The sequence below is a fragment of the Lagenorhynchus albirostris genome, chromosome 4 (genome assembly GCF_949774975.1).
Source record: "Lagenorhynchus albirostris chromosome 4, mLagAlb1.1, whole genome shotgun sequence".
Classification (NCBI taxonomy): domain Eukaryota; kingdom Metazoa; phylum Chordata; class Mammalia; order Artiodactyla; family Delphinidae; genus Lagenorhynchus; species Lagenorhynchus albirostris.
In genome coordinates, this window is record NC_083098.1 from 87983240 (window position 1) to 87999441 (window position 16202).

Below are 16202 nucleotides of genomic sequence, written 5' to 3' on the forward strand. Positions count from 1 at the left end.
ATTCATAGAGCTTCATTTTAAATGTCAAAATGTGTATCACATACGTATTGGGATGTGTTTCATATATATCTTTGTGCTAACAAAAATGCTAGCATAGCCGGGTCAATGTAAAATTGGAAAGACAAAGTGTGTGTTTCCTAGACTCTTTGTCAACCATCTTTGAACCCAGGTTGGAGGATATATCATTATTTCTAATTACATTCAGATTTGTGTGAGATTAAAAGAATGGCTAAGCATGGGGAAATATGACATATTTTTAAGTGTGGGGTGCTTTGATACTGATCTCCTAATTATTCCCAATAAGGGAGTTACTATTTTCAATACAGAAAGTAAGTTAAACTTCATTGAACTGGTTTATCCAACAAAGAATATCTATTTTATTTATCAATAAAGATTTACTAGAGTATGTAAAATCTTTAAAAGCTGAATTCATAGAAACAAAGAGTAGAATGGTAGATGTCACTGGGGAGGGGAAATGGGGAGATGTTGGTCAAAGGTCCAGCTATGAGGTAAATAAGTTCTGTAGATCTAATGCATAGCATGGTCACTATAGTTAACAATACTGTATTATATACTTGAAAATTGCTAAGAGTGTAGATATTAAATTTTCTCAGCACACATAGACACACACATACACACACACACACAAACACTGCAACTATGTGAGGTGACAGATGTCTTTTTTTTTTTACATCTTTATTGGAGTATAATTGCTTTACAACGCTGTGTTAGTTTCTGCTTTATAACAAAGTGAATCAGTATACATATACATATGTTCCCATATCTCTTCCCTCTTGCGTCTCCCTCCCTCCCACCCTCCCTATCCCACCCCTCTGGGTGTGGTCACAAAGCACCGAACTGATCTCACTGTGCTATGTGGCTGCTTCCCACTAGCTATCTATTTTACGGTTTGGTAGTCTATATATGTCCATGCCAGTCTCTCACTTTGTCACAGCTTACCCTTCCCCCTCCCCATATCCTCAAGTCCATTCTCTAGTAGGTCTGTCTCTTTATTCCTGTCTTACCCTTAGGTTCTTCATGAAATTTTTTTTTCTTAAATTCCATATATATGTGTTAGCATACGGTATTTGTCTTTCTCTTTCTGACTTGCTTCACTCTGTGTGACAGACTCTAGGTCCATCCACCTCATTACAAATAGCTCAATTTCGTTTCTTTTTATGGCTGAGTAATATTCCATTGTATATATGTGCCACATCTTCTTTATCCATTCATACAATGATGGACACTTAGGTTGTTTCCATCTCCTGGCTATTGTAAATAGAGCTGCAATGAACATTTTGGTACATGACTCTTTTTGAATTATGGTTTTCTCAGGGTATATGCCCAGTAGTGGGATTGCTGGGTCATATGGTAGTTCTATTTGTAGTTTTTTAAGGAACCTCCATACTGTTCTCCATAGTGGCTGTATCAGTTTGCATTCCCACGAACAGTGCAAGAGGGTTCCCTTTTCTCCACACCCTCTCCAGCATTTATTGTTTCTAGATTTTTTGATGATGACCATTCTGACTGGTGTGAGATGATATCTCATTGTAGTTTTGATTTGCATTTCTCTAATGATTAATGATGTTGAGCATTCTTTCATGTGTATGTTGGCAGTCTGTATATCTTCTTTGGAGAAATGTCTATTTAGGTCTTTTGCCCATTTTCGGATTGGGTTGTTTTTTTGTTATTGAGCAGCATGGGCTGCTTATAAATTTTGGAGATTAATCCTCTGTCAGTTGCTTCATTTGCAAATATTTTCTCCCATTCTGAGGGTTGTCTTTTGGTCTTGTTTATGGTTTCCTTTGCTGTGCAAAAGCTTTGAAGTTTCATTAGGTCCCATTTGTTTATTTTTGTTTTTATTTCCATTTCTCTAAGAGGTGGGTCAAAAAGGATCTTGCTGTGATTTATGTCATAGTGTTCTGCCTGTGCTTTCCTCTAAGAGTTTGATAGTTTCTGGCCTTACATTTAGGTCTTTAATCCATTTTGAGCTTATTTTTGTGTATGGTGTTAGGGAGTGATCTAATCTCATACTTTCACATGTACTTGTCCAGTTTTCCCAGCACCACTTATTGAAGAGGCTGTCCTTTCTCCACTGTACATTCCTACCTCCTTTATCAAAGCCAAGGTGACCATATGTGCATGGGTTTATCTCTGGGCTTTCTATCCTGTTCCATTGATCTATATAAGTTTTTTGTGCCAGTACCATACTGTCTTGATTACTGTAGCTTTGTAGTATAGTCTGAAGTCAGGGAGCCTGATTCCTCCAGCTCCATTTTTTGTTCTCAAGATTGCTTTGGCTCTTCGGCGCCTTTTGTGTTTCCACATAAATTGTGAAATTTTTTGTTCTAGTTCTGTGAAAAATGTCAGTGGTAGTTTTATAGGGATTGCATTGAATCTGTAGATTGCTTCGGTAGTAGAGTCATTTTCACAATGTTGATTCTTCCAATCCAAGAACATGGTATATCTCTCCATCTATTAGTATCATCTTTAATTTCTTTCAGCAGTGTCTTATAATTTTCTGCGTACAGGTCTTTTGTCTCCTTAGGTAGGTTTATTCCTAGACATTTTACTCTTTTTGTTCCAATGGTAAACAAATTTCTAATTTCACTTTCAGATTTTTCATCATTAGTGTATAGGAATGCCAGAGATTTCTGTGCATTAATTTTGTATCCTGCTACTTTAGCAAATTCGTTGATTAGCTCTAGTAGTTTTCTGGTAGCATCTTTAGGATTCTCTATGTATAGTATTATGTCATCTGCAAACAGTGACAACTTTACTTCTTCTTTTCTGATTTGGATTCCTTTCATTTCCTTTTCTTCTCTGATTGCTGTGGTGAAAACTTCCCAAACTATGTTGAATAAGAGTGTTGAGAATGGGCAACCTTGTCTTGGTCCTGATCTTAGTAGAAATGCTTTCAGTTTTTCACCATTGAGGATGATGTTGGCTGTGGGTTTGTCATATATGGCCTTTATTATGTTGAGGAAAGTTCCCTGTATGCCTACTTTCTGGAGGGTTTTTATCATAAATGGGTGTTGAATTTTGTCGGAAGCTTTCTCTGCATCTATTGAGATGACCATATGGTTTTTTCCTTCAATTTGTTAATATGGTGTATGACACTGATTGACTTGCGTATATTGAAGAATCCTTGCATTCCTGGAATAAACCCCACTTGATCATGGTGTATGATTCTTCTAATGTGCTGTTGGATTCTGTTTGCTAGTATTTTGTTGAGGATTTTTGCATCTATGTTCATCAGTGATATTGGCCTGTAGTTTTCTTTCTTTGTGACATCGTTGTCTGGTTTTGGTATCAGGGTGATGGTGGCCTCGTAGAATGAGTCTGGGAGTGTTCCTCCCTCAGCTATATTTTGGAAGAGTTTGAGAAGGACAGTTGTTAGCTCTTCTCTAAATGTTTGAAAGAATTCGCCTGTGAAGCCGTCTGGTCCGGGGCTTTTGTTTGTTGGAAGATTTTTAATCACAGTTTCAATTTCAGTGCTTGTGATTTGTCTGTTCATATTTTCTATTTCTTCCTGATTCAGTCTTTGGCAGGTTGTGCATTTCTAAGAATTTGTCCATTTCTTCCAGGTTGTCCATTTTATTGGCATAGAGTTGCTTGTAGTAATCTGTCATGATCTTTTTGTATTTCTGCAGTGTCAGTTGTTACTTCTCCTTTTTCATTTTTAATTTTATTGATTTCAGTCTTCTCCTTTTTTTTCCTGATGAGTCTGGCTAATGGTTTATCAATTTTGTTTATCTTCTCAAAGAACCAGCTTTTACTTTTATTGATCTTTGCTATCATTTCCTTCATTTCTTTTTCATTTATTTCTGATCAGATTTTTATGATTTCTTTGCTTCTGCTAACTTTGGGGTGTTTTTCTCCTTCTTTCTCTAATTGCTTTAGGTTGTTTATTTGAGATGTTTCCTGTTTCTTAAGGTAGGATTGTATTGCTATAAACTTCGCTCTTAGAACTGCTTTTGCTGCATCCCATAGATTTTGGGTTGTCGTGTCTCCATTGCCATTTGTTTCTAGGTATTTTTTGATTTCCTCTTTGATTTCTTCAGTGATCTCTTCGTTACTAAGTACTGTATTATTTAGCCTCCATGTGTTTGTATCTTTTACAGATCTTTTCCTGTAATTGATATCTAGTCTCATAGTGTTGTGCTCGGAAAAGATACTTGATACAATTTCAATTTTCTTAAATTTACCAAGGCTTGATTTGTGACCCAAGATATGATCTATCCTGCAGAATGTTCCATGAGCACTTGAGACAAATGTGTATTCTGTTGTTTTTGGATGGAATGTCCTATAAATATCAATTAAGTCCATCTTGTTTAATGTATCATTTAAAGCTTGTGCTTCCTTATTTATTTTCATTTTGGATGATCTGTCCATTGGTGAAAGTGGGGTGTTAAAGTCCCCTACTATGAATGTGTTACTGTCGATTTCCCCTTTTATGGCTGTTAGTATTTGCCTTATGTATTGAGGTGCTCCTATGTTGGGTGCATAAATATTTACAATTGTTATATCTTCTTCTTGGATCGATCCCTTGATCATTATGTAGTGTCCTTCTTTGTCTCTCTAATAGTCTTTATTTTAAAGTCTATTTTGTCTGATATGAGAATTGCTACTCCAGCTTTCTTTTGGTTTCCATTTGCATGGAATATCTTTTTTCATCCCCTCCCTTTCAGTCTGTATGTGTCTCTAGGTCTGATGTGGGTCTCCTGTAGACAGCAAATATATGGGTCTTGTTTTTGTATCCATTCAGCCAATCTGTGTCTTTTTGTGGGAGCTTTTAATCCATTTTCATTAAAGGTAATTATCGATATGTATGTTCGTATTCCCATTGTCTTAATTGTTTTGGGTTTGTTATTGTAGGTCTTTTCCTTCTCTTGTGTTTCTTGCCTAAAGAAGTTCATTTAGCATTTTTTGTAAAGCTGGTTTGGTGGTGCTGAACTCTCTCAGGTTTTGCTTGTCTGTAAAGGTTCTAATTTCTCCATCAAATCTGAATGAGATCCTTGCTGGGTAGAGTAATCTTGGTTGTAGCTTTTTCTCCTTCATCACTTTAAATATGTCTTGCCAGTCCCTTCTGACTTGCAGAGTTTCTGCTAAAAGATCAGCTGTTAAACTTATGGGGATTCCCTTGTGTTTTATTTGTTGTTTTTCCCTTGCTGCTTTTAATATGTTTTCTTTGTTTTAATTTTTGACAGTTTGATTAATATGTGTCTTGGCGTCTTTCTCCTTGGATTTATCCTGTATGGGACTCTCTGTGCTTCCTGGACTTGATTAACTATTTCCTTTCCCATATTAGGGAAGTTTTCAACTATAATCTCTTTAAATATTTTCTCAGTCCCTTTCTTTTTCTCTTCTTCTTCTGGAACCCCTATAATTCGAATGTTGGTGCATTTAATGTTGTCCCAGAGGTCTCTGAGATTGTCCTCAGTTCTTTTCATTCTTTTTTCTTTATTTTGCTATGCAGTAGTTATTTCCACTATTTTATCTTCCAGGTCACTTATCCGTTCTTCTTCCTCAGTTATTCTGCTATTGATCCCTTCTAGAGTATTTTTAATTTCATTTATTGTGCTGTTCATCATTGCTTGTTGCATCTTTAGTTCTTCTAGTTCCTTGTTAAATGTTTCTTGCATTTTGTCTATTCTATTTCCAAGATTTTGGATCATCTTTACTATCATTATTCTGAATTCTTTTTCAGGTAGACTGCCTATTTCCTCTCCATTTGTTAGGTCTGATGGGTTTTTATCTTGCTCCTTCATCTGCTATGTGTTTTTCTGTCTTCTCATTTTGCTTATCTTACTGTGTTTGAGGTCTCCTTTTTGCAGGCTGCAGCCTCGTAGTTACCGTTGTTTTTTGTGTCTGTCCCCAGTGGCTAAGGTTGGTTCAGTGGGTTGTGTAGGCTTCCTGGTGGAGGGTACTAGTGCCTGTGTTTTGGTGGATGAGGCTGGATCTTGTCTTTCTGGTGTGCAGGTCCATGTCTGGTGGTGTGTTTTGGGATGTCTGTGGACTTATTATGATTTTAGGCAGCCTCTCTGCTAATGGGTGGGGTTGTGTTCTTGTCTTGCTAGTTGTTTGGCATAGGGTGTCAAGTACTGTAGCTTTCTGGTCGTTGAGTGAAGCTGGGTGTTGGTGTCTAGATGGAGATCTCTGGGAGATTTTGACCATTTGATATTATGTGGAGCTGGGAGGTCTCTTGTGGACCAGTGTCCTGAAGTTGGCTCTCCCACCTCAGAGGCACAGCACTGACTCCTGGCTGCAGCACCAAGAGCCTTTCATCCACACGGCTTAGAATACAAGGGAGAAAAAGTAGAAAGAAAGAAAGAAAGAAGGAAAGAAAGAAAGAAAGAAAGAGGATAAAAGAAAATAAAATAAAGTGAGGTAAAATAAAATAATTAAAATAAATAATTATTAAGAAAAAAAGTTGTTTTAAAAGTTAAAAAAAAAAAAGGACAGATAGAACCCTAGGACAAATGGTGGAAGCAAAGCTATACAGACAAATTCTCACACAGAAGCATACACATACACACTCATAACAAGAGGAAAAGGGGAAAAAATAATAAATCTTCGTCTCAAAGTCCACCTCCTCAATTTGGGATGATTTATTGTCTATTCAGGTATTCCACAGATGCAGGGTACATCAAGTTGATTGTGAAGATTTAATCCGCTGCTCCTGAGGCTGCTGGGAGAAATTTCCCTTTCTCTTCTTTGTTCGCACAGCTCCCGGGGTTCCGGTTTGGATTTGGTCCCGCCTCTGCGTTTAGGTCGCCAGAGGGCGTCTGTTCTTCGCTCAGACAGGCCGGGGCTAAAGGAGCCGCTGATTCTGGGGCTCTGGCTCACTCAGGCTGGTGGGAGGGAGGGTTACGGAGTGCGGGGCGAGCCTGCGGCGGCAGAGGCTGGCGTGACGTTGCACCAGCCTGAGGCACCGTGCGTTCTCCCGGGAAAGTTGTCCCTGGATCACGGGACCCTGGCAGTGGGTGATTGATGTCTTAACTAACCTTATTGTGGTAAACATTTCACAATATATACATTGATTCATATACACTTCAAAATAACTTTCATATGTTACTTTATTCTACAGAATAACTGACTGTGATGTTACCACCACTTCGTAGGTTAAAGAACTGAGACTCAGGGGTACAGAGCTCCTAAGTAGAAAATCCAGGAAAATTACTCAAGCCTTTTATCATGAAACATTGAACTGAGGAATCTGGGGGAAGGCTGGGAGAGAGCTTTGAGGAGAGATATTTGCTGGAGGAGAAATGAGTTTAGAAAAGTTTTCATTATATAGTTGAACACATTTCAGGGCCAGAAGACCTAAGTCATAGGAGTTTTTTCAGTCACCAGCTCTAGAAATCCTTTTTCTTCAGTGTTGTAGAGTATTGCATCTAAGTGCAGAGGCGGCCATGAGAGATCAGAAAAAATTCTGAATCTCTGGATATCAATATATTTCTTAAAAAAATTGTTTTTGCTACTTTAAATTTAAATCTTTTATCACATAAATAAGGAATTAAAAGGAAAACTCAGGATATACTCCATTATACCTCTGTATATCCTTTTTGAAGTTGTAAAGCATGTAAGATTTTCAGAAGGCTTGAACCTGCTACCAGGTATATATATATCTCGGTTTCATAGAAGGTAAAAATAATATTTTAAAAGCACTTTTCCAAATAGTCATATCTGTTATTTACTTTTACTACCTCTACTGTTGTGTATCAGTTCCATGGGTATGAGCAGAGACACTTACAAATACGTTTTTGTCTGTACCTTTTTCAGACATTTTAATCCCACTGGCAAGTTTCCCAGCTCTGGTTTTTTCCCCAGTAATAATGCTTTGCCGTATTTTCATAGGAAAGCAACAGAATGCAGGGAATGTTTAAGATGGTTCATTCTGTAGCACTCTTTCATAGGTAATTTTTACCAAGTATGTACATTTACTGTTGTTGCGTATGTATTGAGTATATTCATTTATTTGTTATTATCTTGTGGTGCATACATTCTTGGGATGTTTTACTTAGAATAGACAACATATATTGCAATATAAGGTATAATAATGAAGAAAAAAGGAATAAAAATGTGATCTTGTGCACATATATATTATTGTGGGTTTTTTTGGTTTTATTTTGTTTTTTTTGCGGTACGCAGGCCTCTCACTGTTGTGGCCTCTCCCGTTGCGGAGCACAGGCTCCGGATGCGCAGGCTCAGTGGCCGTGGCTCACGGGCCCAGCCGCTCTGCGGCATGTGGGATCTTCCCGGACCGGGGCACGAACCCATGTCCCCTGCATTGGCAGGCAGACTCTCAACCACTGCACCACCAGGGAAGCCCACATATATATTAAAATTTAGGAACTTATTATCACTATCCAATGTCCAAAAATCTTAGCTGTAGAAATTAAGAGAAAAGAATATAGTATTTGGGGAAGGAGAGCTGAAGGTAGAGATAGCAAACTATACATATAACTCCATAAGCCAATGGAGAAAAATTAAATGTGTAAAAGTGATATGGGATTTGTTTCTAATAGTAATAGATTACAGATGTCATTGACAATTTGTTAACCCACCTTGTTCTTCTCTCCAGTGTATGTTTACAGTGGGTGGATATTCTGCCATGAATTCTGGTCAAGAGTCATGGTAACTGTTCATTAAAGTCTGACTGAATATCTGACATACACTGATTAACAGTTTTCTCATTAAAAGATAAGAAGTCAGTTGGCGAAAAATGGAATCTAATGGTCATGTCTTCTTGGGGGCTATACTGGAATTTGAACTATAGCCTTTTGCCCCTCTTTAAACATGTGAGTTAAGTGATATTCTTGCTGTACTATTAGTTCTACTCAAGTTAAACTTCTGAATATATGGTTGAAAATTTAGCTCTTTGAATAAAATCTGTGTTATTTGGTTCCTCTCAACCACTACTGTTTTTGAAAAGGCAGTCCGACAAGACAGAAGGAAGAAAGGAAGGAATGAAAACCATAATACAAAGAGGAAATTAGAAAATGAGTAAAGAAACAAATGAGTAAAGAAAGAAACCGGAAAGTAGGAATAAAGAAGAGTAGGTAGAAGTGGAGGAAAGAAAAAGAAAACAAATGAAATGAAAAAGATAAAGAAACTAGTGTTTATTGCATCTGTCTCAAAATTCTACTGAGTTCCCACAGTTACCTTATTTAATTCCTACATGAACTTGAAATCTTCTTGCATATAAAATGCAAAATTCATGTCAAGCTGTCTCTTAAGCCTATACTTGAAAGATGATCTGTTCCTACTATCCTATAGTCTGCCCTGGACCACATATGCTTGTCCTCGGTAGCCACTGAGGATTGGACCAACTTGGACCACTTGCCCCATCAGGAACAACCAGTTTCTTTAATAAGTGTTTGTCTTTGAGTATCATGATTCTAATTGGTCTTTGCTGAACACTTGAACTGATAAATTATATCAAGAATAAACTGGGGCAAATAAATCTCTATGGGGACAAAAAGACTAGATGGTAATTCATTACAAAGTCAGAGACAGACAGTAAGCCACACAGACCCATAGAGGAGAGAATGGCCTCAGTAACCTATTGGCTTTTTAATGCCTAATCCTGTCCCTTGTATTCAGTTCCATGAAATATCTATGTATTATTTTCAAAAACTCACTTTTTTCTTAAGCTGTTTTGAATACATTTTTATTTGCAATTGAAAGATTTCTGACTGAGGCAATAATATGAGTAATATTCCATATTTAAACAAGAAATCAAGAGTTACAGTGAAAGTAAGAGCCCAAAGTGAGACTGCTAATGTGGGTCAAAGCTGTGTTGAGGAATACACACACGATACAACATTAATTTTTCCCTAGTTGATGTATTACTTAGTAAATTGTCCTTTACTATGTGTTCTTTTCTCCTAAGAAGATTTTCTTATTCTAGAAAGCAGAATTTATGTCTTTTCTTTTTAAAGTTCCCACAGTAACCTAATATAGTCCTCTGTATACACAGTGTACATTGGATATTGTTTTCTACCTGAAACTATTGCAATTAATTCTGTAAGCAAAATGGGAAAACTTGTGCCTAGCAATTTTTGTATCTGTTCTTATGAGAGACACCTTCAATAACTTATAAAATTGTATAAACATTAAACTATAGCTATATTAAATTCCAAACAAAATACCTGCATTATTAAAAATGTATGAAGCATTAATATGAATTATCAGTGGTTACAAATGCCAAAGGGAACAATTCATCTCTAGTTTCTAAATATAGCTCCTTTGAATACTACACTGAGTGCTTCATTCCAACAAAATGATCTTTCAACTTCGGCTGTAGGGGCATCAAAGATTTTAGTTTTACTTTTTCAAAATTTATAGGGATACAATTTATATAAAATAAAATGAATATCTTTTATGTGTACAGTTTGATGAATCTTGACAAATCTATACCACTGTGTGACTATAACCATAATCAATATACTATAGAACATTTCCATCATCACCCCAATTTTCCTATTTCTCTTTCCAAGTCAACCCATATCTCCAGCACCAGATTTCTTTCTATAACTGCAGAAAATATTTGACTTTTCTGGAGTCTCATGTAAGTGGAATTATACAATATTTTCATGTCTGGTTTCTTTTGCTCAGTATAACATTTTGGAGAATCATCCATATTTATGTAGTGTGTGTGTGTGCATGTGTATGCATGTGCATGTGTGTGTTCCCTTTTACTGCTGATTCATATTCTACTTAGGAATATATAAAATTTGTCTTATTTATTCTGATGGACATTTGAGTTTCCTCTAGGTTTTGCCTATTATAATAAATAAAACTTCTAAGAATATTCATGTGTAGGTTTTTGTGTCATTATATGTTTCCATTTCTCTTGAGTAAATACTTAGGAGAGGAATCACTGGGTCATTGGTAAGTATCATTAAACCTTTTAAGCAACTGCCAACATGTTTTCCAAAGTACCATTTTGAGTTTTACAAGCAATATGTGCATGTTCTAGTTGCTTTGCATTTTCAGCTTATTTTAATGCTTATTATTAAGCAGTCTTCTTAAGAACCAGTCTTCTTTATTTTAGCCATTCTGATGGATAAATACTGCTTACTCTACTTGTATTAATTTGCATATTACTAATGATGAACATCTTTCCATGGGCTTATTGGACAATTTACATATTATCTTCTGTGAAGTGTCCTGTCAAAATTTTCCATTTAAAAAATTAGGTTGTTTCTGTTTTTATTTTTGGATATAAAAGTATTTTATACATCCTGGATAGTATAACTTGCCATATGTATATTAGGAATATTTTTCTGTCTTTTCATTTGTAATGGTGTGTTTTGAATAGAAGTCTTTAATTTTGATGAATCCCATTTTATCAATTAGTGTATGGATAATCTTTGTCAGTGTGTTTTAATCTGCCTACTTCAGTGTTTTAAAGATTTTCCTCTGTTGTTTGCTTTAATAGGTTTATAGTTGAAATTTTAGTTTATATCTATGATCCATTTGAGTTAATTTTTGTGTATAGTATGATGTAAGTGTTGAGTTTTATTTTTTATCATATTGTAATAACTTTTTACATTTTCCATTGATTTGTGCTCACATTTTAATAGTTCCCTTCATTCTACTTACTTTGGGTCTGTTTTCCTCTTCTGTCTATAATTTAAACTGAAAATATATTTAATTGATTTTAGATCTACCTTCTTTTCTAATATAAACATTTAAATTTATACATTTATTTCCAAATACAGCTTAGATGAATCGTACACATTTTGATATATATTTTAATTATTTATGTAAAAATACTTTCTAAATTTCATTTTATGTTTATTTTTGAACTATAGATTACTTATAAACACGTCATCTAATTTTCACATAAATGAAAATATTCCAAATATCTGATTTTCATTTTTAATTTAATTCTGTTGTGATTAGAGAACAGCCTCTGTATGATTTTATTTCTTTTAAATGAGATTGATTTTATATCCTAACGTATGATTTTATATCCTAATGTATCATTATCTTGCTGACTACTTCATAGAATTTGAACAGAATCGGTATTCTGTCCTTGTTGGGCAGTGTTTTCCTGGGCAGTGTCATTTGCATCAAATGTGTTGATAACAGTAGTTGCAATTACCTCAGCATTTGTTTCTCTGAAATTGCCTTCCTTTGTTTCTATTTAAAAATTTTTTTTTCTGAGTATGGAATTCTGGGTTCCCAAGATAGAGTATTTTTTTCTCAGCACTTTGAATATGAATTCCATTTTCCTTCAGTGTGCTAGTTTCTAATATGATTCTGAAATCATTCTTACCCTTATTCTTCTGTACATAATGTTTTTTATTATCCTCCTGCTATTATTAAGATTTTCTCTTTATCACTGAACACAGGAACTTTATTTGATGTGTCTTGAGTGGCTTTCTTTGTATTTTTCCTGCTTTGGTTCACTGAACTTCCTGTTCAATGAATCTATAATTTTCAGAAATTTAGACAGTTTATGTCATCATATCTTCTAATATATTTTTTGTTCTCCCTTTCTTTTCTCCTCATATAGGACTACAATTACTCATACTGTGTCTAATATTGTTCCATATAACACTGAGAATTTTTTTGCCTTATATTTTTCTCATTTTTTTTCCTATGGGATTCAGTTGTTATATCTTCAGGTTCACGGATCTTTGCTTCTGCAGTGTCTAACCTATGAAATTTTTATTTCTGATTAAAAAAATTATCTTCTCATACTTCCCTGATTGTGTTAATATTTTCTTTTATATCCTGGAACTTATGGAGCATAATTATAATAATTATTTTAATATCCATGTCTGATAATTATTTCACTTTTGTCATTTCTGGTTCTCTATTGACTGATATTCTTATGAGTTACATTTTCCTGCTTCTTCTTTGGTCCAGTAATTTTTCATTGCATGTCAGATGTTATGAATTTTGCATTCTTGAGTGTTAGTCTATATTGCAGTCTTCTAAGGAGTACTGGACAATTTCTCTGGTTGGTAGTGAAATAACTTACAGATCAAGTTGATATTTTCAAGGCTTAGTTTTAAACTCTTTTAAGTTTATAGAAAAGTGTGTACTCTAGGGCTAATTTAGCTGCACTTGAAGTTATGGCCTATCTGATGTCACTATTGAAAGTCTCGTATACTAAATGAAGTCTTTGATGAGTGGAAAGTTAATCAGCCCTTGGCACTCTGATCTCTGGAAATTCCCCATCTTACAGGTGAGACTCTCTAGTGCCTTCTGAGTCTAAGCTTTTTTCAGTCTTTTTTCTTTACTCATTTGTCCCATTTCCACAATGGAATGAATTTCCCAAGGGAACTAATTTATTCCTTGCTTTGGCTATTATCAGTAAACAGAAATTTTCTTTCTCAGCTCTATTCACCCTTCTCCCCTCTCTCCCTTTCACTTTCCTCCTTTTCTCTCTCTCCAGTGCCCTGTACCTCTGTAAAGTCCCAGGTGAAATTTAGGGGCCAGAATACAGAACAGACACATAAAAATAGTACATTTCCTACCTTATTAGTTTTTTGTTTAATTGATCTTTATGTTACATAAATTGCATTTGATTATAATTTTCTTTTCTAGACTTGTTGATACTTCCTCTTTATTTGTTACTTATTATTTCTCCTCATATTATTTGATATTCTCCTTATTATATTTTTTTTCTGCTAACTAATGAAGGACAGATTAATTGGAAATGGAGAGAAAGAAGTTCAAGCAATTTGATTCTTCCAGGTTATATGGACCCTGTATTTGTTTCAGGGCTAACACTTTTGGTTTCCAGCCCTGAACCTTTCATGTAGAGAAAAGCCATGATATTAGAGCAACTATATATTTTTTAGCAAATTATTGATTCAAGTTTAATTTGACATGTGGACATAAAGGGATAACATGAAAGCTGTAATTGTTTATAAATAAATCTTTCACATTATAATATTTTAACTGAAGATGTAATTTCTATTTTGAGAAATAATGAAATAGCTTAATAGTGGAAGATTAAGATGGTAACTGCAGGCTTCTTGATCTATTGATTTACAAAAATATGTGGTTATATGAGTTATTGGATTAAGTGCATGTTTATGGACAATAATCCAAAGCATAAGACTAGAAGTACTAATAGTGGCTTTTCATTTCGTTTATGTTTTTTGTAAAAAGTCAATTCCTTTTTCCCATTCTCTCCTTAGATAACAGAATAACACTCACTGCAAATTATTTTCATGAGTATTATTTAATGGCTATAAGATAGTATATGTATAAATGATGTGCATTAGCATTATTTATAATTTATTACTTAGCTGAGCTTTTATCGCAATTTGAATTCATTCAAGAATAATGAAGCTTCATCATCACTAAATTATCCAATTGTCTTCCAAAAATTCTTCGGAGAACAGATTTTACTTATGCTTTTCATATAAATCCTTCTAATGTAAAGCCTATGATGATAATAGTCTGTTATGATGATCTAAATGCTTTTACCATCAGTCATAGTTACCTAATGCTGAATAACAAATCATCCCAAAACTCAGTGGCTTAAAACGATAACTATTAGTTCATGATTCTAGAGGTTTGTGATGTGGGCACCACTCAGTATGGACACGCAGTTTCTGCTTCACAGCCTGTCAGCTGGGCTCACTCAGGTTTTGTAGTCTTGGGTGTGATGGTGGGGGCTGTGTAGTCTCTGGTGGCCTCACTCACATGTGTGGAGCCTGAGCTCCACTGGCAAGGCTGTGACAGCTGAGCCTCTCTCTCTGCACAGTCTGCCTCAGTTAGATCTGTCATCCTGATAGATTCTATCCTGAGCCTCTGCACAGGTAGTGATGCTCTGAAGTGGCAAGAGCAGAAGCTACAAGATCTCTGAAATCTTGGATTCTGAAGTTATACAATATTTCTTCAGACACAGTCTGTTGGTCACAACAAGTCATAAGAGCAGCCCACGTTGAAAGGCTGGACAAAGAGACTCTGTTTCATTATGGGAGAAAAATTTGTGGGCATATTTAATCTACAACACTATTAATTTTTAAACCACCTTTTATTTAAAATAATGCCATGGATTTTCCTCCCAAATGATTTATTCCAAGTCTCCATTCCCAAATGCAAATCCTTTCTCAAATATAGTGCTTCTAGAAAGTTTCAGGAAAGAGAAAAATATCAGCATGTTTATGTAAATATAAGAGGAGATAAGAGAAACATTTTTCAAGTTTGAAGACCTAGATTAAAATCTTGGTTCAGTCTCTTATTAGCCATATGTTTAACATCAAAGCATGCAGTTTCTCTGAGTCTTCCTTTCCATAATTATTTTATTAATAAAATAGATGTGAGAAGTAAGACTTGCACCTGGGTTACAGAATGTATAAGACAGTTAAATGTAGGTAATGCATAGGGAAGAATTCTAAATGCATAAAGTGTTATGAAAGTGTAAGGTAGTCATTTCATTCCCATAAAGGTTCAGTTTGGGCCGTGGTTTCTATAGGGAATTTGAAATAAACACATCATATGCAACTACTGTACCTCACTGCTGTCATTGCCTCTACAGTTCTTTTAATGGAAGTGGTGTTGTATTGTAATTGATGTCAGTTTTCTCTGAGACCTCTATTTAGAAAATATCTACTCAGCAAAACCTCAGAAAAGGTTGTCAATACTTTGGACCAGAATTCCTTGTAGAGATTTTGATCCTTTGTTGTAGAAGAGAAAATTTAGTCTGAGACCTACTATGACCTTTTTTTTTAATGATCCTTTGCATTTTACCCTGTTGATGGATGATGGATAATGCAGCTTCACCTGAACCATTCTCCTTGTATATTTCTCTTAACTCAGTAGACATTGCTGTCTTTTTCTTACTTCTGTCTCCCTGTCATATGGTACTCTGAATTTAATCAAGAGCTTTTAAATTATTCTGTCCTTGTAAAAACACTGATAGATTATCATTTTCACTTTATGGATTATAAAACCAAAGTCAAAGCATTCAGTAAAAATTCCAGTAGCTTGATAATGATTTTTAATGCTATCTAAGGATAGATTCTTATGTACAGAATTACTGGAGCAATGGTAACAACTATTTTGAAAACTCTTGATACAAATTGAGAAATTGCTTTCAAAAAAAAGCATCTAGAAATGAATATATCTGACCCCAAAGAATTTGCCAAACACTCCCTATCACTGATGATTAACTTTAAAATGTGTTAATTTGGGAGACAGAAAGGCATTTTGTCAAAAGC